General features: G+C 36.2%; 1 protein-coding gene across 1 annotated transcript in view; it reads right to left on the bottom strand.

Annotated features, from left to right (window-relative positions):
* The window catches only part of HDGFL1 (HDGF like 1), a 730488-nt gene that overhangs the window by 245746 nt on the left and 459542 nt on the right, over positions 1–25200 (bottom strand). The gene's annotated exons all lie outside the window — the stretch shown is intronic.

The following is a 25200-nucleotide window of genomic DNA, read 5'->3' as shown; positions in this document are numbered from 1 at the left end:
CAGATGAACCGATACTAGTCCGCAGCCCAGGGGTTGGGGACCCCTGACCTAGAGTACTTTCTCAGCTTCCCATGACTTCCAAAGAAAAAGGGCTCCATGACTTTTATCTCCTGCCTACTGTGGAGTCTTTTCCACTTTCCTCCACAACTTCCTTCACTGAAATGTCTTCCCTAGGTATAAAACGGACCTTGGGCTTGTGGTCCAGACAAGATGGCCTGGATCTGTTTGTACCCACTCTTCATGCTGGAAATAACAAGAGGCCACTAAAGGAGACCTTTGAGAGTTGGTAAGAAGGTGGTGAACTAGTTTGGGACCTGAAGACTGGAGGAGCAACACAGCAGCACCCAACAGAAGAAGGCAATCCAGGCCCAGCATTTCCTAACCTCCAACCTAGCATCAGAAGGCAGCCTGAGTAGGGCCATTCCTCCCCAGGAAAGAATATGAAGGAACAGCAGGTGAGCTGAGCCAAATCAGCAAGGGGGATGGATGGGAAGAAGTCTCCTGGGGGAGACTCCAAGGCTGCCACACAGCACAGCAAGAGATACCATATAAGCAACTGGGTTCTGGAAGCCTCTTTGCTCCCAATGCCTGTGACTCACCTGTAAGGCGATCCCACCACCACAAGCAGGCCAACCTGGGAAGCACTCTTGGTCCCCCACAGCAGGGAAGATCCTGTCAGAACAAGTACCTGGCCAGGGAAGCCTCCAGAAGCCTGAAACTCCCTTTTGCACTAGGGAAAGAAGGGTGGGCGGGTAGAACCACAGGAGGGACCCAACCACACAGCCAGCAGGGCCTGGAAAGTCTCTTTGTCTCCAAGAGCCTAAAACTTCCTGCCTCTGCCCAGAATCACTGGGGCAGCTGGGAGGCACTAGTAGGGGGATCCTGCCACAACAAGTCTGGCTCAGGAAGCCCCTTTTTCCTAAAGGCCCTGGACTGCCTTCTTTCACCTAGAGACACCTGGTGGCCTACGCTGGGGAAACCCCTTTTGCTTCCTCATACACACCATCAGAGACCAGTGGGAGCCCAAGCAGCATTAGGTAAGTCAAACAGGCCAAAATAACATGGCAAAGGCTTTAAAATTAAACTGTTAATGGAACCACAGCCCACAAACTAAGTCAGGAACTCCATGATAAATCTAAACAGGGTGACTTTCTAGTAAAACAAGATTTAAATAGGATGCCAGAGTCCTCTAACGTAAGACAAAATATCCAGGCAACAACTGCAAATGACCTGTCATACCAAGAACCAAGAAAATGAAAACTTGACTAAGAAAAGACAAGCAACCAACGCCAACACTGAAATTAATCAGATGTAATTATCTGACAAAAGTTTTCAAGCAGCCATGATAAAAACACTTCAAGATAAATTACAAATTCTCTTGAAATAACTAAAAAAAATCTTGTCAATGAAACAGAAGTTATTTAAAAAATAACCAAATGGAAATTATATAAATGAAAGGTAAAATAACAAAGAAACAACTCACAGAGCAGAGATGACAGAGGATAAGAATTAGTGAATTTCAGGATTGATTAATACAATTCATGTAATCTGAACAATAGAGAGAATACAGACTGGAAAAAAAATGAATAGAGCCCCAGTGACCTGTGAGAGAACAACAAAAAAATCCAACATTCATCTCATCACATTCCCAGGGAAAAAAAAGAGAAGGAAAATGGGTGTGAAAGACTACTCAAAGAAATAATGGCTGAAAACTTCCTAAATGTGGGAAAAGATACAAACCTGCAGATTGAAAAAGCTCAGCAACTCGAAATAGGTTAAACCCAAAGAAATCCACACCAAGACACATCATAATTATATTTCAGAAAATGAAAGACAAAGGAAAAATCTTGAAAGCAGCCAAGGAGAAATAATGCATTAACTAGAGGGAAACATCAACTCAGATGTCAGTGGATTTCCCTTATGAAACTCTGGAGGCTATACGAAAGTCATAAGTCCTGAAAGAAAAGAACTTTCTATCACAAAATTCTTTATCTAGCTAAATTATCCTTTAGGAATGAAGGGGAAATAAGAGCATTCTCAGATGAAGGAAAAACTAAAAGAATTTGTCACTAGCAGATCTACTCTTAAAAAAGTTGCTAAAGAAAGTCTTCACACAGAAAGGGAATAACAAAAGAAAGACTCTCAGAACTTTAGGAGAAAAGAAAGAACAATGGAAAGAACTGCATATATAAACAGACTGTCCTTTTCCTCATGACATTTATAAGTCATATTTAATGATTATAACAAAAATTATACCATCTGATACTCATGAGAATGGTATTTAAAAGTGTGGAAGACCCTAAATGGAAAGAAGTTTCCACACTTCACTAAAGGATGTAAAATACTGATGCCAACAGGCTGTGATAAATCATAGATAGATAGATGATTGACAGATGGATAGACAGATAGATAGACAGACCCATAGAATAAAGACGCTCAAAAACATTTGAAATAGACTAAAATGGAATCCTAAAACTGTTCAAGCAACACAAAAAGTGAAGAAAAGAGAAACAGAGAAACAAGAACCAGAAGAACAAACAGAAAGCAAATAATAAAATGTCAGACTTAAGCATTAATATATCATTAATTACCTAAAATATAAATGGTCTAAATATATCAATCAAAAGACAGAGATTGGCAGAGTGATTAAAAAATGAGGCACTATATGTTGTTTCAAAGAAACTCACTAATGACATGGGTATGTTGAAAATAAAAGGAAAAAAAGATACATTTATATCAGATAAAGAATATTCAAACCAAAGACAATTTCTGGAAACAAAGAGGAACATAAGGGTATTACATAATGATAAAAGAATCAATGCAGCAGGAATACATAATAACCCTAAATATGTATACATCAAACAACAAAGTCTGAAAATACATGAAGCAGAAAATGACAGAACTGAAAGGAGAAATAAATAAATCTGCAATTATAATTAGGAACTTCAACATCCCTCTCAGAAACTGAGAGAACTACTAAACAGAAAATCAGCAAGGATACTGAAGATCTGAACAACACAATCAAACAGGACCTAAATGACACATATAGAACACTCCCCCAACAATGGCAAAATACATGTTTTTTCCCAAGTGCCCAAGAACATTCACCAAGATAGACCATATTCTGAGCCGTAAAACAAAGCTCAACAAATTTGAAAGTATTGAAACCATACAGTGTGTACTGAAACCATACAGTGTGTTCTCTGAGTATAATGGAAAACAAACAAACAAATCAATAATATAAGGACAATAAGAAAATCTCTAAACATGTAAATTAAACAACACATTTCTAAATAATCTACAAGTCACAAAGGAAATCTCAATGGAATTTAAAAATACACAGAACTTAATGAAAACAAAGCACAACATAACAAAATATGTGAGATGTAGCTAAAGCAGTGCTGAGAGGGAAATTTTTAGCAGTGAATGCTTACATCCATCAGAAATAAGGCAAGGTCTGAAATCAATAATAAAATTTCATACCTCAAGAAACTAGATAAAGAAGGGTGAAATAAACCCAACACAAGAAGAAAGAAGGAAATAATAAAAATAGTAGAAATCAGTGAAACTGAAAATAGGAAAACAACAGAAAAATCAATAAAACAAAAAGCTGTCTCTTTGAAAAAAATCAATACAATTGATAAAATTCTAGCAAGACTGACAAAAAGAAAGAAGACACAAACAACTAATATTAAGAATGAAATAGGGGATATCACTACAGATCCTACAGTTATTGTAAAAGTTAGCAAGAGAATACTATAAACAATTTTATACTCATGGAGTTGATAACTTAGAAGAAATGAACAGTTCCTCAAAATTCACAAATTACCACAACTCAACCAAGAAGAATTAGATCGTCTAAACAGTCCTATAACCTTTAATGACATTGAAACTGTAATATAAAACTTCTGAAAATGAATTCTTCAATCCCAGATGGCTTTACTGGAGAAATCTAACAAACATTTAAAGAATTAAGATCAAATGTACCCAATCTCTTCAAGAAAATAAAAGAATAGGAAACCCTTCCCAACTAACGTGATGGGGCCAGTATTGCCCAATACGAAAATGAGACAAAGACAGTACAAAAAAAGAAAATTACAGACCAATCTCTCTCATAAATTTAGATTTAAAAGCCCTCACTCTCACACATACAAATCAGCAAACTGAATCCAACAATGTATAAAAACAGACCTTGATAGTTTCTGGTCCCCTCCTAAGTCTGGTCACACTACCTATCTCTTCAAAGGGTTTAATTAAATCAGTGATACAGTCAGTTGGGGTCCTAGTAATAATATTATCATAACAGCAATATAGTGACAAATACCCAAGTCTAGGTCAAATTAGAAATTGACTTTTCCCATTAAAATTAATCATGCCAAAATAACTACAACTACACTTATAGGATAAAGAAAACATATCTACAGTATAAAAATGATGGATGTACTTGATATTCTTTATTTGGCCCTCTAGAACCACTCTTGATCCTTTTCTATCATGTTAAGGACATCTGGAGGCTGATCTGACCAGACTGCATCCCTCTGGCTCTCCTGGCTTCTGACTTCTACTTGAGTTTGGCCAATGGTAGACACTAAGCAAGAGACTGGAGAGTCAGTGGAGAAAGAGATTAGTGTATTGATTCTCTCCTCTAACTCCCTTCTTGCTGGAAAGTGGCCAGGTTTCTCCACTGAAGCCCGGAGTTCTGGTCAGAGGCCCTCTCCTGCAGCTGCAGCTACCTACAAGTCTCTCTAGAGATTCCAGCGTCCACTCTTTTCCTTTGCCCTGTGGGCCTAAATGTGTTAATGTCTCCCTGCTCTTGCCTATCTCAAAGATTTTTGCTATTCCTTTTAAGCTATCCTGAACTCTGATACAACTTCCAACTAGCCCCTTAAGTTCATTAAGCTCTCTTTATTTTCCTTATTTGTACATATCATCTTGTTTTCTGACAATGATACAGGTGGCTAGGGAGTGGCTAGATGAAGATGGCCCCTCAAGGATTTATCACTAGTGTGCATACAATAGGAGGGTGATATCTTTTTTCCTGACTCCAAAATCGTAAGTATAAGAACATGCCACAGATCATGTAAAAATAATTGTTAAAAAAATCAATGATTTAGACATTTTCTTTCTATATAATTTTGTAGATATTTCAGCCACTACTCTGGGCATATAAAAGGGTTTTTGTAATCCAGATAATTACCCAGTGGGATTCATTGGATATTTAGAAAAGGAAGAAACCTTGAAACTCAACTAGACAATCTTCCCATTTAGAGATATATAAATAAATCCAAGAATGATTAAGTCACTTATATAAACTCATAAAATCGATGGCAAAAGTAGAAATAGAAACAAAGTTACCTGAGTTTAACCCAACGTGCATTCCAATAAACTGTACTATCTATTCGAAACTCTACTTTCCAAGTAAATACAGGTTTGAGCAGGTTTTGCTGCAAATCTTGCTCTCTCTCATAAATCTATTTGCCTTATAACTTTAAACATGCTACAAGCATATATGACTTATGCTTTAGAGGTAAAATTGCAATGAACAAATAAATGCTATACCCTAAATAGCCTGGAAAGCAGAATTCAACAGTAGATATTGACAAAGGGCACATTTTTGCAGTGGCTACCTAGGGCCCAGCAAATAGCATCTTTTGGAAATTGCAAAAACAAAAACTGAACAGTTCAGCTATTTCTAAAAAGTCTCATCAGTTTTACTCATATTTTGTATGTTACATTCCTTTAATCACCAAATAAATTCTCCTACATGACCAGTAAGTTTCCATAGATCCCTAAATGTCTATGCTTCTGACAATCAGTCCCTTCCTAGGTTGTACAATTACCAGCAAATCTCCTTCAGGCAGGCTCATGTATCATCCACGAGCTCAGCCAAATATCACATACCATACGTCAACATTTCTGCTTGTGTGTCCTAAATGTATTTTCAAACAATTTTTATTTGGAAGCTAAAGTGACTATCAGACAACATTTCGAAAATATCTCCTTTCCTCTGGGCTCTACGCCTGTGTTTATAGATGTCCCTCCGTAACTGAACAGAGAGGGGAAAATGTACTTTTTATGGGAGTAATTTTTTCTCTTTCTCCCCATTTATTTGTCTGGGAAGAGGAAATGAAAAAATATGAGCCATGGAGTTGAACATACTGTAAACTATATCTATTTTTGGCAGGCAGCAGACCTATGTACTGTCTTTAGAGTGGCGTGGGACAAACTCACTGCTTCCGTTTGCTGTTTGCTTAGGCTAGGATTCTGTGTAGTATATTTCTCTAAAGTGACAGCAAAGTGCACAAAGACGATATAGAGAACAAAGTAGATGCCAACAGCAGGGTGAACCCAAACTAATTGGATAATATTGCTATAATTTTTCAGCCTTTCCTTACAGGACTAAGCTTGCCTTGAGTGAAATCTCATAGATTTTCAAATCCCATTTACCCTCTCAAAGCGAGAAACGAGGACATTCCGTGAACATCTGAGGACCAGTCAGCTGCAGCCCTGACTGAACAGGGGGTGTTGTTAGGGGGCAAAGGGAGGTGACGCTGAGAAAATAAGTTCTTGAACCCTAAAAACAGGTATCGGAACAAACTTTAAAAGAAATCATTTCAACAATGTGAAATATCTGTTCGGTATCTTGAAAATCACATATTCATTTCGTGTACCTCATTGTCAATTTTGGTATTATTCCAATAAAATGGAAAACAGAGAATAAGGAACACAGTTTTCACTGGGGAAAAAAACACTTATAACTTTATAAGGGCCTAAAGAGAAGGGTGCCATGGGGAGACAGGGGTGCAGAAAGGAAGCAAGGAAGGTGCAAAGGGGAGAGCTCATCAGCTTCGAGGGACGGACTGGCTCCAGTTCTGAGCTCAGAGGAGAAAAGTATGCATCCTCTGTTTACTCCTTCCAAACCAAATTGGGTCAGAACTCAAGGAAGCGCCATAACTACAACCACTCAGCTTCAAGAACGGGGAAATAAACTTCTGTGAACTGGCATTTGAAACTAACCACCATGTTAAGCCCGGTTCTACGGCAATCTAGTTAAAAATGGTTTACAAGTAAACTTCTGGAACAAAACCTTTCCTAGGTAAGGGATTTCCTATAAAGAGAAAAACAAAGAAAAAACTATCCCAGGAACAAATTTACCTATGCCTAGGAAAACTTATAAAGTTGTAGAAAGAGACAAGTTAAAATTAAAAATTTTTCCAAGCCACCAAATCACACATTTTGAGTAAAATAAACTTAGCCCTATATATTAATGCTTTAACAATGACTGTGCTACATATTAATTTAAATCTCACTGTTCAATAACACCATGTACATAACTGCATTTGAATTCATGTAAACCATTAATTTGTTTATTGGGAGGTAGTGAGGCTAGAGAACTGAGGCTTGAAAAATAACTTTTTAAAATGAGTTAATCATTTAAAGTGTGATTAGGTCTTCTAATTTTAGTGATAACAGTCTTATCTATCATAATGAAAAATCACTGATTACTTGATTTCCCTATTTTCAAATATTTTGGGGGACTTCTCTGAAATTGCCTTTTTTAGTCATGTGTTAGTTTATTCATGCATTTATTATCTGCTTCTCTGACTAGAGTACAAATTCCATGAGGGTAGGCACTTCGTATTGGGTACAGAGCACAGAGGAGTTGTTGAGGGGATGAATGAATGACATGAAATTATTTTCCTAGATCCACCTTACCCAAAAAGTGTAAATGCTAAAGCTACAAATGGGATATTTGAATCTGTGGCTAATCTGTTAGTTAAAATAGAATAATCTGAAATTCAAATTACTTCCAAAGGTCTTTTAATTATCAGTAAATCATTAGCTTATAAATTCACTACCAACATGGTAACTATCTCAATCTCTACAAAAAAAAAAAAAAAAAAAGTCAGGTTCAATTATACTTTTCTAAATATAATCCTATAAGGCAAACACTAAGGAAAATAATTCTACGCCATTAGGTTGATAACTAAAGGCCAACACCATCTAATAGTGAATGCTCTTGGCTTGAGAGTCAAAAGACCAAGATTCTAGTCTAAACATTTACTTACTAGTTGTGGGAACCTGGGTAGCCATTTGACCTCTCTGAGCTGAAGCCTCATCTGTAAAATGTCAAGATTTGATATGATTACTAAGATCTATACTTGCTTGAAAAGTCTATCAGAACAATAAATTGTTAGCTAGATGAAAATTGTACCATGCATATATACATAACAATAATAGATAACACATATAGTTCTTACTAAGTGCCAGGCATTCTCCCGAGCACTTACCATTGATTAACATGCAAAATCTTCACAAACAAGCCTATGAAGGAGCTTTCATCCTCCCCATTTGCTTCTGGAAACTGAGACCAAGACATGTTAGATGACTTTTTCAAGGTCCCGACAGATAGACATGCACAGCTAATCAACCCCAAGTGACCTGTCCTCTGCCTGCCTCTTATCTACCTGGTCCACCACTTCTGACATCTCTGTGCTCAAAGCATGCTGGACTTCTCCCTGGACCCTGAGTGTGCAAACTTGTTCTCATCTCAGATCCTTTGCACTAGCTGTTCTCTTTGCTTTGGAGGATTCTTTCTCCAGATCTTGGTGTGGCTGGTTCCCTCTCATCGTTCAGGTCTCGTATCAAAGGTCATGGGCCTGTCCTGATTCCTCTAACCAAAGTCGTCACCACAGTTAGTCACCTCTTTTTCTTCATGGCATCCAAAACCATCTGAAATTATCTCATTTGGTGGTATATGAATTCATTAGTGTTTATTATCTGTCTCCCCTGACTAGAATATAAGTTCCACAACGGCAGGGGTTTTGAATTTTCATCACTGTATCTTCAATACCTAGAATAGTGCAGGGTACAGAGTAGTTATTGACAACAGGAATAAGTGGATGAGTGAATGAATGATAACGTAATCAAAACGATTTTCCCACATTCCTCTTAGTTTTTCAAAAAGTGTGAATGGTAAAGTGACTCATGGGATATACTGAATCTCTGCTATGCCATTTTAGTAAGAAGTATTTTCAGACAATGAAGAAATGAGTTTACTGACAATATTTAGTACTAGCATTTCTCAGAATTTCTGCTTTACTGTCAACTCCTATCAACATAATTATGTAAACATTTCATTTTTTTAATTAAATGAGTGTATTCATTTCAGAGACGAGTTCAGATCTTTTACTAAATCACCCAAGAAACTGAGGGACAATATGAGTCATCAAAAACATTAAGCTCACAGAATCTAATACTTCCAAGAAGGCTTAAATTTTATATGAAAATTTACATGCTCAAAGAGCACAGCACCAGTGATCTGCAACAGCAGCCATGTTTCATGGCCTCCCTGAGGAAGGTGGTAAAATATCATTGTATCAGTAAAGAAAAACCCTGTAGAGGGAACGGTGCGCGAATCTTGAGTGCAGTCTGACTGCATATTGGGGCAGCTTAAAGTACGCAAGGGTCCCTGGGCTAGAAGGACATGTAACAATGGAAGGTCAAGGCCTTCGCTGTTCTCAAAACTCTCACCCTCACTTTCATAAATCATTTAAGGTAGCGTTCCAAATCTATACACTATGCTAAGAAAAGATAAACTCTCACCTAAGAGGATAAAAAAAAATGAAATCAAAGGAAAATGACACTAGAAGAAGTTAGTTGAAGCCAGGACTGAAGTGAATACATAAGCTGCCTGTGGATCTGGACCTTTGCTGGAAGAAAGGCATATACTGACCCTACCTTTTCTGGCATCCAGTGCAAGGGTGGGCCGTGGGGGACACAGCCAGGAAGCTCAGCATTCAGCTGTGGCCCAATCAGGTACCTTATTCATAGTATGGATGAGAAGGGCAAATGTGGCCCAGGACAGGCATTCCTATTTTTGTAATCCAAGAGACTCTTCTCCCATGGGTCCTCATAAAGATGGCACTGGGCGATGAAACAAACCCCACAGCATTCTTATGCTAGATGCAGCAATATGTTTCATAAGACTGTTTTCTTATAAAATTACTCACTGTAGGCTGGGGCATTGCACTAAAGAAGCAATTCAATAAAAGCAATTATATGAGGGGCCAACAGCAATAAGCAGTCAATTAATGCAATTCTCAGCTGGACTGCATACCTTCCAGTGATATATATATATGCGTGTGTGTGTGTGTGTTTATAAATATACTTTTGTTCAAGTGAGTTTTTCTTAAACTTGGAGCAGCAGGGACCTTAAGGCAGTATTCCTTAACAGGCGCCTGGAGTACAGCTGTCCCATGTTCTGCCTTAGCTTGGAACCATATGCCTGGATTGGGATGGACTAACATCCTTTTAGAAAAGTTGATGTGCCTGCCCAACAGGACGTACAGTGCATAGAAAGCCTCTCCCTACAGGAAGATGCAACAAGTTCTCTCGGATGTAATTTTGTATATACGGATGAAGGGACCAATGGTTCCCCAAAGTTCTCCGGAAAAGGGTAGATGGCTGAAGAAAAAGTTAGCCTGAAAATTATATATGCAGGCAAACCAATCATGCCTGCCACTTGGCCTTTTTTTTTTTTTCCCCCCCAAGTATCAGGAAAATACCCTCAGAGTAGTTAATCTTGAATAGCAGGCCATTCTCTATATAGTAGAGAACTGACTGCAAAATATATACCTGGAGAGCTAAATGAGTTAACCTATTACATAAGATCATAAATTATAAGGCACTTGTATGGATAGCTTGCCAAGTTGATGACTGTTGTTTTGGAGTGATGCACCTAAACCCCTCTGCTTGGCAACAGATAGCATAGCCAGGTGTCTATTAAGGCCATTGTTGGTTCATGGTACTTACGTTATGCACTTCCATAGAAAATAAGATTACCTCTCTATACTCTGCTTTATTGTAATACTCTAAGGGAATATAACATACATTTAATATTTAGTATATTTATATGGTCGATTATCATATTTCTATATTAATTCACATATATTAATATAAATATCATATAACAATAAATATTAAATATTTAGTATATTTTTTTAAAAACAGACTTCTGAACTCTTCTGTAGCAATCTCATGGAGGACATTGTTTATATTATCCTCTTAATGAGAAACCTTGCAAGAACTTTCTTCCTGGGATTAGTACACAAAATAATTGTACCTCTTAAACAATCGGTTTATTTTTAAACACATGAACTCTGTGAACTATGGAACTGTTCAGGTTACAATTTTTCAGTTAATTGTTAAAAAGATTAGTGCTGATTTTTCGTCTACTTACGGCAGTGTAGAGGTTTTTATAACATGCATTTAATATCCTTATCATTGTTTATCTTCTAAAGTTTAAATCATTTTTAATTTACTCTGAGTGTTATGTTGTATTTTCTTGTGTTTTAAGTCTCCTTTAAATCTACAATAGTAGAATAGACTTGCCAACAACCTGTTTTCTCTTTGGAAAAAATATGAGATTGAGTAGCCTGCTTTATTAAAAAAAAAAGAAAAGAAAACAAAGCTGGTGTACATTTTTAATCAGATGACTAACCATATAATCAGTCTAAGATTTGGAGGAGGAGAAAATAAATATATCATCGACTTATGTTTTTGTTACTTTGGAATAGAATTGAAGATGAGAGCATAACTCCCAAATATCCTTAAAAGTTTAAAAATAAAATTAAATTGATTTCCCTTAAGGTGCTGAGGGGTTTTCTTGGAGGGAGGAGGGTTTGCTGCTGTTGTTTTATCTAAGACTAATTGTGAAAAGTCTAATTGTGAAATAAAACTAAATAAAAAAATTTTAGTACATATATAAACTAAATTAGTCCCATGTTATGGGACTTCTTAAATCATTGGTTATAAAATTGGAATCTTTTGTGAAAGTATTTACTTTTAATATCTTAATTTTTTTGCCCTATATCATGCAGAAGTTATTTTCTTCAACTACTATGTACATCCCAGAATGCCCCTCAATACATTTGTCATATTACTATATGTTTTGGCAGCCACTAGAACACAGTACGGTGAATTTAACAAGGATATGAATATGGTAATATCTTTGTAAGTCTTGCAATATTTGGTAACTCAAGTACTCCAATTTACTCATAGTTTGAATAGGTATAGTTTGAATAGAAATTTTTTTAAAAGCTTAATAGGAATAGTTCAAATAAAAACATTCAAATTCCTTAAATTTCCATCCCCAAATTTCCAATGTAGCCATATTTTTTAAGTGCTTACAGTAACATCAATTTTCTATTTCAGTATGTTTTTATATAAAATATTTAATAACATGTAATGGTTTTGTCTAGTTACATGAGCTCTATCATTCTAAGATTTTATTTCTTACTTCCATCAAATACTTGGTATAACATTTTCTTTACTGTCAAATACAATTTTCAAATACACTGAACGCCATATGTGGATATGCAGATATTTTCAATTCAGAAAATGAGGTAACAAAAGAAAAAAATTTTTTTTTGCTGAAACTGTCCTTCAAATTAAAAATTTGCTAAACAATCATTATCCAAACATTTTGGAAAAGACAGAAGCTGGTAGAGAAGAAAAAGTGAATGAATGTGAACAAAATGAAATTGAGGGAGAAAATTAACCTGTTAAGCAAATATGCTTTAACTTCTAAGAAGCAACTGTGGGGTCTCTTTATGCAACACCTTCTAACAGCTAAGAGGTGGCATAGAAATATTTTCATTAGTAAAACCAAGCTTTAGGCAGCAAACAATTCTTTGCTTTTTTTATGGTAACAAGAATAGCCAGTGTGTGATTTTAAGATGAGACTAATTCTGCAATCATATAGAAAAATCAGGCGCATTAAAAAAAAAAAAAAAAGTTAAAAAAAAAAAATCAGGCGCATTGTCTTTTATCACATTGTACTTAGTACACAAAAATCTAATTTGTGCCCTAGTTTAAGACTTTGACACAGAAGTTTTCTATGTTTTCCTGTTTGTTTGTTTGTTTTAAATCCTAACCTTATATAAGAATAATATGGTTTAAAAAAATCAAGACTTTATTGGGTAGTCCTATGATAATTTGAACACATGCAGTAAATTTGGTTTTGGTGATGTCAGTAATCAGCAGAATGAACTCTATGCAAATACGTTCATCAGCTCTGAGAAAGTGAAATTATCAACTGACATACAAAGGAAAGGAAACCTTGAGTGTCATTTGAGATCCAGGCACTCTAAGTATATAGCTTAAAAGCCCTTTATAAATAAAATTTATTATATTTTACTGTAATCACTGCCAGCAAAATCAGCAAGTGGTGTTAAAATAATGGACTTTCCCCAGTGCCATTAATATAACTTTGAGTATAAACAGTAATTGAATCTTCCCATTGTCTCAAAAACTATGCACATTTGCTTAGTACCTGAATTACTTGAAAACTGTTGGATACAGTACATATGTTATTAAGCTGTAGCAAATAGCTATGCAACAACACAAGAACAACCTCTAAAATTAAAGAATGAAAATTAAAATAAATATTAAAAAGAAAAAATTATTGTCCTTCAAAAGAGAGCAAAAATAAAAAATCAAACTCCAGTTTTGTTTTGTTTTTACTAACAGATGCTCCATCTTTCCAATTATTTATGTAGTTCCAACTCTCTAAACAGATAGTTTTACGATCTTAACAAAAAAAAGTTTTCTTAATCTTGTTAGTGCTCTCTCATTTTCCTTGTCTCTAGGATATTCAAGAAAGTCTAGAGATGGAAAAATGTTAGTTATCACAGTCTCGTCCACAGAGAAAGGATAGTTGAGAAAACAGATATTTCCCAAAGAAGGAGGAAAAGAGCAGATGTTCTAGAAATGAGCATTACAAAACATGCACATTTAGAAGAGTGGACAAAAATAATGAAACAAGAAACAGTTCAGATGTCAGAAGACAACCCAGAATCAAAGCCACAAAAGACAATGTTTCAAGAAGCAGGGTGTGGTCTAAAATATCAAAGTTGACAGAGATGTTATGGAGGATGAACACGGAGCAAAGGCCATCATATATGGTTAAAAGAACATATGAATGGTATTCCAGAACAGTCACAGGGAAAACACAGAATTAATTCAGATCGTGAGGATACAGAGTAGACATGTAGACATGAGATGTTGACCATTCATTCTAAAGTTGTGGTAGTAAAAAAACAGAAATGTCAGAGCAGTAGCTACACATATATGATAAAAATATATCATTATATTATTCTCATCTCTCCTCAGTTTTGGGAATATTCATCTTTGCCAGATGATTTATCAGCTACTTATTTTGTTGACTTTTTCATTTAATTACTCTTCTTGATATTCTATGTTATTTAAAATCTGCAGTGAGGCCTACTTTATCTAGACTTAGTCCAAATTCCAAAAGAGTGGGACATTTTTTAAAAACAGCACTTGAGCTACTTTCATTTAAAGGCAATTCAACAACTCTATCATGTAGTAAATACCTAGCACAGGTACAGGCTAGTTAAGTATTTTTCACAATTAATTATATGATGCTTCATAAAATATTGTACTTTGCATTCTATTTTTAAAATTCAACTCAAGTTACACGTACTTCTATTGAATTACTGCATCAAATTGGAATTGGAAAAAGTACACCATGAATAAAATCTAAATAATATTAAAATTCACTTAAAAGATATTTCGCAACACAGTAAATAATATCCCTTTATACCAGCGGTCCCCAACCTTTTTGGCACCAGGGACCGGTTTCTTGGAAGACAATTTTTCCACATACGGGGGGTTGGGGGAGGGCGGGAGTGGTTCAGGCAGTAACGCGAGCAATGCGGAGCGGAAGATGAAGTTTCCCTCGCCCTCCGCTCACCTCCTGCTGTGCGACCCGGTACCTATCAGGCCACGGACCAATACCGGTCCACCGCCCGGGGGTTGGGGACCCTCCTTTATACTATACTTAGAAAAAGGATTAATAAGCAGTAGTCCTAAAGTATCTCTACGGTCCCTCCTGCATGCTTATTATGTAATCCTGTGGTTTCTAACTTCTCCCTGTAAAAACTTTAATTTTAAGGGAGCCCCAAATTGGGGTGAGTGCTCATTAAATGACTTTAAAACTTAATAGTCACATTATTACTGTCAGTATACATTGAGATATAACACTATAAGACAAATATATTTTATCCTGTATTTGACTGTTATGAAAGGGTGGGGGGAATGAACTGGTGGGTAGGTAGAAGAAAGCATTGAAAAAGGTAAACTATCAGCTGTTACAGGGAAAGGTAAATTATAGCTGCCCATGACATTTGTTGCTAATTATAACAATCATCTTCCTAGACCACAGGAGGATAATGATACTCAATCAAGAGCAAGTACCCACAATTTCCTCCCCAGGCTCCACAGCCCCATCTGATTCAGTTTCTGTGCCCAAGTGGGAATCAGATTGTTCTTTCTTGAATTAGTTCTAAACCATTCTTTAACCCGTTTTCTACCCCATTATCAAAGAGCTCTTTGTCTTGGGATTGAGCAACCTGACTGTGAAAAAAATGACAAACTAAGAGAGAAAAGAAGGAAAGGGATCGATTCAAACTAGGAAGATACACGTGAAGAATAAAAGCAAAATATAGACATCTGAAAACCAATACATTTGCCATATAAATAAATCAAATACGATAAAAGCATAGTTATAAGTTGCCTTATGCTACGTTGAATAATTCTTAAGGCATATTACACAAGAGCAGTTCTAAACTTTATCTTGAACCTAAAATAGGTCTGAAGCCACCAATTTCAACGCTAACTTTTAAATGAAAAAACACACCCGAAAACATAATTACTGAAGACTAGACAAATAACACTCTAAATAACAGTGTCCTTAATTTTTCAGTACAGTTTTCATGTACTTCTATATGTACATGAAATATTTACTCAAAATATACAGTCAATTTTCATATATTTTTTACAATAAAGGCGATTACTTTAAATAAATACAAATTAACTGGATACTTGTATCAGGCTTTAAATACCATATTGTATAATACCAGAAATGTATAAACTAGAAAAAACTGTATGCTCTGATTTTTGTTTGATAAAACAGACACTGACCACATAAAGAAATATATGATAAATGCTGACCAGAGGTTCTCCTTGCACAGTAGGATAGATAAGATGAAGTTTTAATTGTAGTTGGTGCAATTTTGAGAATAAAGAAGAAATCTTTGATATGTCAGAAAAATCTGCAAAGGTGGTTAGTGGATTTAGCTTGGTCTATAGGAATAAAAGAAACAGCCATTAGTTATCACTACCATCACCATCCATCACTCCATCGTTGTCATCCTCATCATCATCATCATGGTCATTATTTTCAAAATCCCTACAGAGTCTGTTGCCATAAAAATTTCCATACACTGGGCAATTTACTGCCTGTCAGCTCCAAATCCACTCTTCTTTACCCACTCTCTGATAATGGAACTTTAAACATTGCTCCTTTGCAGCAAGCATGATAATACGCTTTGTCAATAGAAGGCACTCACTGGAGGACATTATAGAGGAGGGATTTGTCTTCCTACTTCCCGGTGGGAGTCAGTGTTCTACGTATATTTTCACACATTTAAGGAAAAGGATGCTTGGGAACAGGGGCAGATCCAGGTTATGGGAGTCAAAGCATTTTGACAATACCAAATTATGGATACAAAATTAAGTATAAAAGTAAATATTTATTTGGGATGAAAAGATAAATGCAAACAGATTTCAACATGTAAAAGCTGACAGATACCACAAACATTATAAACCAAAGGAAAATAAACATTTCTATTCATAGCCTGACAGACCCACCTCTACAGTAAGTTTTGCCTACATTTTTAGCTTCAACCTCTTTGACTGCCTCTTTTGCAAAGATGCTAGATAGCTAATTCAGTCTCTCCTTGAGCATGGTTAACCAAAATTTATTTTCGTTTTATTATTGATAGTTTTTAAATGATTTTTTTTAGCTTCTTGACGCATTATTAGTAGTTTAATTAAAAGTTTTGTTGATAACTTTGAAAACCTCTATCAAGCCTTTGTTCATGTGAGTGTACAATTCAGAACAATTTTCCACAGCCAAGGTCCTGGATCTAAATATTTATTTATTGTAAACCGTATTTTTCCTGCATTAGCCACACAGGTCCACGTTCAGCACCACAGGACATGTTCATGTGGCCCTGATCCTTCCTATCCAGATGCGAGTGAGAGAAAATAGTCAGTAGAAGTAATTCTGGAAGCCATTCCTAAACCGGAATGACCAGCAGTGATTTAACTCTACATGAAAGTGACTATGAATCCCAGAAACTGATTCCAATGTACCCAAAATACCATCTGACATGAACATTTGGAGGTAACAATTACATTGATTATCCTGATTGTGTATTATGAGCGTATACATATATCAAACATATCAAATTGTACACCTTAAGCAGGTGCAGCTTATTGTATATTGAGTACAAATTTGTTCTCATTAGTCAGAGAACAGTCGCATCAGTCAGAATCTCATCAGGGGACAGAAAACACACAGTAATTTGAGCAGAGAAAGTTTGATATAAAGAGTAGTTAACTGTTGAGTTTGTGAGCTCTTCTCCCTGTAGCCCTGAATGGTCACCCTATTCTGTATTGAATGCACAGCATGATACAACTAATTTAAGAGTCTTTTATCAATAAAGTTTGCATTAACTATAAAAAAGAATAATGTGCTATAATGAAGGGTAATAATAAAGATATAAAGAAAGCACTCAAGAATAACATAAGCTTGAGGGAGAGTAATCAAGGAGGAATGAGCTTGGAAGGGGCCGCCCTCCTCAAGGCTGAATTAATACCTTATTAGAAAAGTTGGTCCTGCAGCCCACGACATGGCAGGGAAGTTCGCTGGATTGGCTAAGCCTGAGCTGGTCCACAGGTGTTGAGGAAGCAGGAAAAAATAAATAGGTAAATTAAAAACCTCCCCCAGCTGCAGGTGAAACCATGCTGGTGAATGACAGCACAAGAGGAGTCAAAGCTCTGGAGCACACTCACTGGTGGGGTGAAATGCATCCAGGAGTAGGCAGTGCCAATGTCAGGAGGATTGTGAGAAACAACCCTATGGGGTGCAGATGGGTCAAGGCTGGTGGGATATTGTGCAGAGGAGGCTGAAGTGTGGGGAGCCTGTTGACCAAAAGGGCAGAGCAACACCTGGAGCATATGGTGTCCAAGTCAGCAGGGCCACAGTGAATGCAGTGGCCTGGGCTGTGAGCTCACTGAAGGGCTGAGTGCTCTGGATATGTTGCTGAGGCAGTGCCCTGCTGGCAGCCATGCAGCTGGGGCAAAGAAGGGGCAAAAGAGCAGCCAACTGGAACCGTTAAGTCTGAAACTGTGAAAGATCTGAAATGTTATGAGATCTATAAACCAACAAGTAAGGCTGCCACAGAGGTAGATACATGCGTATGTGCATGTATACATAAATGTGTGTGTATGTGTGCGGGCATAAAACCTCTTGTTCAGGGAACAGCACTTTTACATACACAGCAGTTTGTGTCCTTTCCTCATGACTCAGTTCTCCCACAGGATGATGCAGGGGAACATCACATGCTCTATTTCCACATGTGGAAACTGTTCCAAATGAAAATGTGGTGTGACGTGGTTGAGCACATGTACCCTGTGCATAAAAATGAGCTTTGCACCACAGGATAGGAACTCCAAAATTATGAAACTCAAAGCTTATAGAGGGCTGCTGGCACACCTGCCAGCCTTCTCTTTAGAGAGACCTTTGCTCCAGAATATAAACAAACCCTCTCTGGGGATTCCCTCCTCTCCCCTCTATAACACCACCCTGGAATATAAACAAATGTAAACAAATGGATCTGTGGGGATAAATCTGTATCTCTCTCCAGATGCCTCTATCTTCGTGGTTCTATTCAATCATCCTTCAACCCAGGTGCCAATGTTCTTTGCTTAAAAGCCAGACTGCAAAAATTTGAAAATATACATAGAACACTGACTGACTCCCACCGGGAAGTAGGAAGACAAGTCCCTCCTCTATAATGTCCTCCAGTGCCTTCTACTGACAAAGCTCATTAGCATGCTTGCTGCAAAGGAGAAATGTTTAAAGCTCCATCGTCACAGAGCAGGTAAACAATGGATCTGGAGCTAACAGGAAATAAGTTGATAACTAGAATAGCTACTAAAGAATATTGTAAACTTTATGTCTATAAATCTGACAACCAGATGAAAATGACAAACTCCTTAGAAGACACGAACTATTAAAGCTCACTCAAGAGGAAACAGATAATCTGTATAACACTGTACCTATTAAGGAATTGAATTTGTAATTTAAAATCTTCCCATAAAGAAAACCCCATGTCTAGATGGCCTGATTGGTCAATCCTTTTTTTAACCGAATTATAATCGACATACAATGTTATATTAATTTCTGGTGTACAACACAGTAGATATTTTTGATATTTGATATTTGATATTTTTGTACATTATGAAATGATCATGACAATAAGTCGTCACCACCTGTCGCTTTATTTGTCAATTCTATCAAACACTGAAGGAAGAAATAACAAATTCTATACAAATTCTAGAAATGTGAAGAGAAGGTGTGATAATAGCATTACTTTAAATCCAAAATCAAACACATGACTAGCATCCCTCATGAACACAGACGCAAAAAATTAACATTTTAGCAAATCAAATCCAACAATATATAATTTTAAAAAGAAAATGCATTATAACCAAGTGGGATTTACCCCAGGAATATGAGTCTGGTTTAACATTAAAAACTGCTCGATATCATTCAACATATTAACTGATTAAAACACACATGTGCGCACGCACAAACACACACACACACAGTCTCAATAGATGCAAAATATTTTAGACAAAATCCAAATCCATTCCTGATTAAAAGAAAAAAAAACTCTCAGGAAAGTAACACTAGAAGGAAACTTTTTCAACATGATAATGGACAGCTACAAAAAATGTGCAGCTAACATCATACTTAATGGTGGAACACTGAGTGCTTTTCCCCTAAAATCTGGAACAAGGAAATGACGTCTGCTTTTACCACATCTACTCATTATTTTACTGGAGTGCTAAGTTGATGTAATAAGATAAGTAAAAAGAAAGAAAAATATCCAGATTGGAGACAAAGAACTTAAATTGTCAGTATTCACAAATGATATGATCACCATGTAGAAAATCCTATGAAATCTACCCCAAAAGTCTACTAGAACTAAAAATTGAGTTTAACAAGGTCATGAGATCCAAGATCAACACTAAAAACAAATCAATGGTATTTTTATTTTTAAAAATCAAATGGTATTTTTCAATCGGTAATAAATAACCAATTGAAATTGAAAGAAGTAATACCATTTACATCAGTATCAAAAATATGAAATATTTAAGCATAAATATGACAAAAGATTTACATGGCCTATACACTGAAAGCTACAGAACTCTGCAGAGAGAAATTAAAGAAAACTTAAGTAAATGGAGAGATGTACTGTGATCATGGATCAGAAAGGTCAATATCATTAAGATATCAATTCTCCCCAAATTGACTGAGAGATTCAATGCAATCCCAATAAAAATCTCAGCAGGATTTCTCAGCGAAATGACAAGCTAATTCTAAGATTCGTATGAAAATTGAATATCCAAAAATAACCAAAAATACTTCAGAAAAAATTTTAAAAAAACAAATTTGAAAGATTTATGTTACCTAAATCCAAGACTTATTATAAAACTACATCAATCAAGACAATGTGGTACTGGCAGACAGAGAACTATATTAGTGAAACAAAACAGTTATTTCAAAAATAAACCCACTGGAGTTCCCTGGCGGTCCAGTGGTTAGGACTCATTTCTTTCACTGCCTTGGCCTGGGTTCAATCCCTGGTCGGTGAACTAAGATCCTACAAGCAGTGCAGCCAAAAAAACAAAACGAAAAACAAAAATAAACCCAAACATATGTGGGCAATTGATTTTTAACAAAGTTGCAAGTGGAAGAAAGGGAAGTTTTTCAACAAATGGTGCTAGAACAATTGGATATACACAATGCCAAAAAAAAAAAAAGCCAAAAACTCTGATCAATACTTTATACCATACATGAGTTTGCAGAGGAATTACAAAAGGAAACAAGGAAGCTTTTGGGGTGATGTTATGGGTTTTGGTGAGGGCTTATATATATGCATATATCAAAAGAGCAAATTGTATACTTAAAATATGTATAAGTGTATATGCAGTTTGTTGCATATCCATTATACTTCAGTAAAGCTGTTTTTAAAAATACTAATATGTTTATTATCAATTACTTAAGTGCCTTTTTAATACACACATTCGTATAAACAAGTGCATGTTAGATATATTTGACACTTGTGCTCATAAAACAGAACAGCTATTATCACCGTTTGCTGTTTCTCATCACAAATTTACGCTAAGCACTTTATGAAAGATGAAACACTTCCACATGTGGAAAGAGTGTTCCAAATGAAAGAGCACTGTTTGGTGGAAACCAAGAAGAGATTCTGTGTGCTTGGGCTTACTATCCATGTTGCCTGGCTTCATTTACTTGGTGAGAATAACAAAGCTGACTGACCACCGAAGAATTCCTATCATCACAAGAGATGCCCACACAGTTGTTATTATTGAGGATCAGCCAGGAACTTGACCCAAGTTTCAGAAATGTAAACCCCCATAATTTGATCTCTGCTACAAGGACACGTGAAACAGTAGAACAAAGCAGACTCTCATCTCTAAGGGATTTTAGATAGCTTCTATATTATAAGTGAAGAAACTGAGGCCAAGAGAGATTATTTATCCAAGTCTTGGTAATGGCAGTTAAATCTAGAATAGCAGGTTTGCTGTGACCAAATCCTGTGCCTTTTACTTAGTATACCAGCACCATCCTCTGATTATTTTCCCCCTAAAATACCCATTAATCATATCCTTTATAAAAGCATCTTCTTACATTTTGCTTAATTTAAATATTTTTGTTTAAGTATAATGAAAAATATTCTGGCAATCTTTTCTTTTGTCAAACCCATCTGCAGACTCCAGATTTGACCTTTTGGAAAATTAGCTATTTAATTTATACACACTGGGGACAATGTTCCCTGATTTTGTTCCTATCTCCTTCTAACTCATTTTTCATTATCTGTGGTGAAGACAATAGTCTCTGTCCTTCATTTGGAATAATTGTTTTGAAACCCTCTTTTAACACAAAAGTACGAGGTTAAAAGTAGTTTCTGTAACAATAGACTCTTTAAATACAAGAAAAATATTGAAAATCTCAGGGACCTCTTAATTATATTACTACAATCCAGGTAGAATTAAGTTAGTTTAATTTTATATTTAAATATTCACTTTTTTCTTTCTGATTTCAAAAGCATTTTACGTTCACTAAAAAACTGTAGAAAACAGAGAAAAGCTTTAAAAATCATCCATAAACTCACCAACCAGGTATAGTCATTATTAAAATTTGGCAATTTTTTAATTTTATAAATAGACATATAACTAAATATATTTAATTAACTGAAGAGCTATAGACATAGCTATAAAGATAAAAGCCATATCATATATAAATTCAGTATATTTTCAATTATTGTAATTCTTTCCTCATCACTAAAATTATTTGCAATATCATTCTTAAGAAATATATATTATTCAATCATTACTACCATTGAGCAATTTGTAGTATACCAATTATACTATACTATACCACACCAATTACTATATAGTATGTAACACACTACAGCAATAGTATAAATTGCTATACTATTATTTCTTCTCCCATTACTGGACATATATATAGTCTTTAAGCTGTTTATTATAAACAATATGAGGCCAATGCATGCCAATCTTCATCAGCATTTCTGATTTTTTTCACAGGACATATTCCTGGAAAGTTGACATTAAGTTTAAAAGTTAAAAATTTACCAATTATGGATGATCATATAAGTTAATTCAAGCTTACATAAAGTTCTTCTTTAAAAAGACTGTGTGCCAAGTGCACTTGGAACGTAAGAATGGAATGCATATAAAATGCCTTTTTCCATGCATAAGCAGCTAGCAGGAATAGCAGCTATCTAATTTTAAACATTTTGCTTTATTTCCCTTTATAGTAATAGTGGAATAATATTTGCACACAAATTCCCAGTATCTGGACATTATGGTGGATTTGAAACGGAAAAACTGTCATTGCCTAGAAGACTAGTTCCTAGAAGATCTATTTAAGATAAATTTTTAATAAAGGCATAAGCACATGGTGTCACCATGGTGATAAAAGGAAGCTGGGAATACTGTCTGATGGAATATAGGTTGAATTAAAAAATAGGTTGGTGAGACAGTAGAAGAGGTTCTGCCCAAGAAAGGCTCAGAAGCAAACGCAGGTTTTGCTGATGAAGGAAAAATTAAGAATTACAGAGGTATTAGTTTCCAATTAAATCATGTCAACGCCACATTTAGTCTTCTTTCTCTGTTTGTGTCTACTCATCAAATGCTTGGGCTAGCTAATCAGTCCACAGAACCTAGTCCTAGCAATCAGTGGGCAAATCTCAAAGACAAGAGACAAAACCGTCCTTTCCAAGAATGCTTCTTACAATGTACTGCCTGGCTTTGTTGTTGCTGGACACTAATCCTGTCAGGGCAAGGGGAGGGAGAGGGTGAGCCTGATTCTTCACCCCAAGCCGGTGGCAACAATCAGACATCCTCAAGGTATAATGAGACCGATCTAAGAAGCTAGAACAAAAGAGGGCTTTACAGAAGAATGATTCTGTCCCCCTGCTCATTCCTGGGGCTGAGAATCTGCATAGATGCTGTTTAGGCACAATTAGCTGGAGGAAATATTCGTTACTGTTTTTTCTCTTTCTCTCTCTTTAGAAGGAAAGGTAGGATAATAGGATGGAACGAACATGGGCCTGGGTGCCGGCTCACTCACTTTGTAGGGATGTGTGATCAGGACAAAGGTACTTAATTTCTTTCTTAGCTTCTCCATCTGTCAAATGAGGTTAATACCTCACAGAGTTGTTGTGAGGATTAAAGTACCTGATAGAGCACTTAGTACATAATAAATACTAGATGAATTTTAGTATTTATTATTGTTAGTGTTATTTATGGATTATCTTGGGAGATACAAAAATATTTCTTAGGTACCATTAATCTGCATTCATAACATGCAAAAGTGGGCCAAAAGAGAAAACACTATAATAACTGTTGGAAGAAAAAAAGACTTTTAGGTTAGTCGGTGCCCTTTTATTTTTCTGAAATATGTCAATTAACCTTGCTCTAAAATACATTTGCCAGTATATACATCAACTTGCAGGCTGAGCATTCCGCTACAATTACATTTCAACCCTCGGAATCGTGCTATCTTAGCCTAAGAAATAAATAAGCCCAGACTTCTGTTCAAGATGATGGACTAAACCAGCACTTCCCACACATTAATGTTCATATGAAGTCACCTAAGGATCTTGTTAAAACACAGATTTCTATTCAGTGGGTCTGGGGTGGGTCTTGAGTTTCTGCATCTCTAACAAGCTTACAGGTGCTGCTGATGCACTACTCTATACCACACATTGAGGCAAGGAAATAAACCAGTAGTTCTCAAGTGGGGGCGATTCTGTGCTCCCAGGGGACACTTGGCAATGCCCAGGGACATGTTTGGTTATCACAACTGAGGAGAGTCATCTAGTGGGTAAAGGCCAGGAATGCTGCTAAACATTCCACAATGCACAGGACAGCCCTCATCCTAAAGAATTACTGGGCTCAAAATATCAATAATACCCAAATATCAATGGTGCCAAGGCTGAAAAACCCTGGACTAAACAAATCTTCACCACTTAGTGTAAACTACAGTAATTAGGAACAAAATATGTGGCATTTTATCATACCTAGATTCAGAAGTCAAAAGGAAGGAAATTGGGGGGCTACAAACATTAAAACTGTGTGTTCCTACATAAATAATGAACCACAATGAACACCATAGAGCCTACAATGGGTCACCCCAATGACACACCCTTTACAGCTGGGGTTATAGTTCTGGCATGTGGATTGATGGTTTTGAGGCCACAGATCCTGGGCATTAATGGGGAGTAGCTGCGAGGTCCACAAAGCTGTCTGCCCTGAGTAGACACAGGTAGCTGCCTAGAGATAACAAGTGATGGAAGTATGGAGACTATGTTCCCACTATCTGCAGAGACAAAGGCCAAACCCAACCCTGTGAAAATGGCTCTACAATCTAGGCACGAGCACATTGTTTCAAATCACCCTTTTCTAAACTGATATTTTCCT

Source organism: Balaenoptera physalus (assembly GCF_965194825.1).
Source record: "Balaenoptera physalus genome assembly, chromosome: 11".
In the NCBI taxonomy this organism is placed as follows: domain Eukaryota; kingdom Metazoa; phylum Chordata; class Mammalia; order Artiodactyla; family Balaenopteridae; genus Balaenoptera; species Balaenoptera physalus.
The sequence above is the reverse complement of the archived record's forward strand: the minus strand, read 5'-3'. Positions and strand labels throughout refer to the sequence as shown.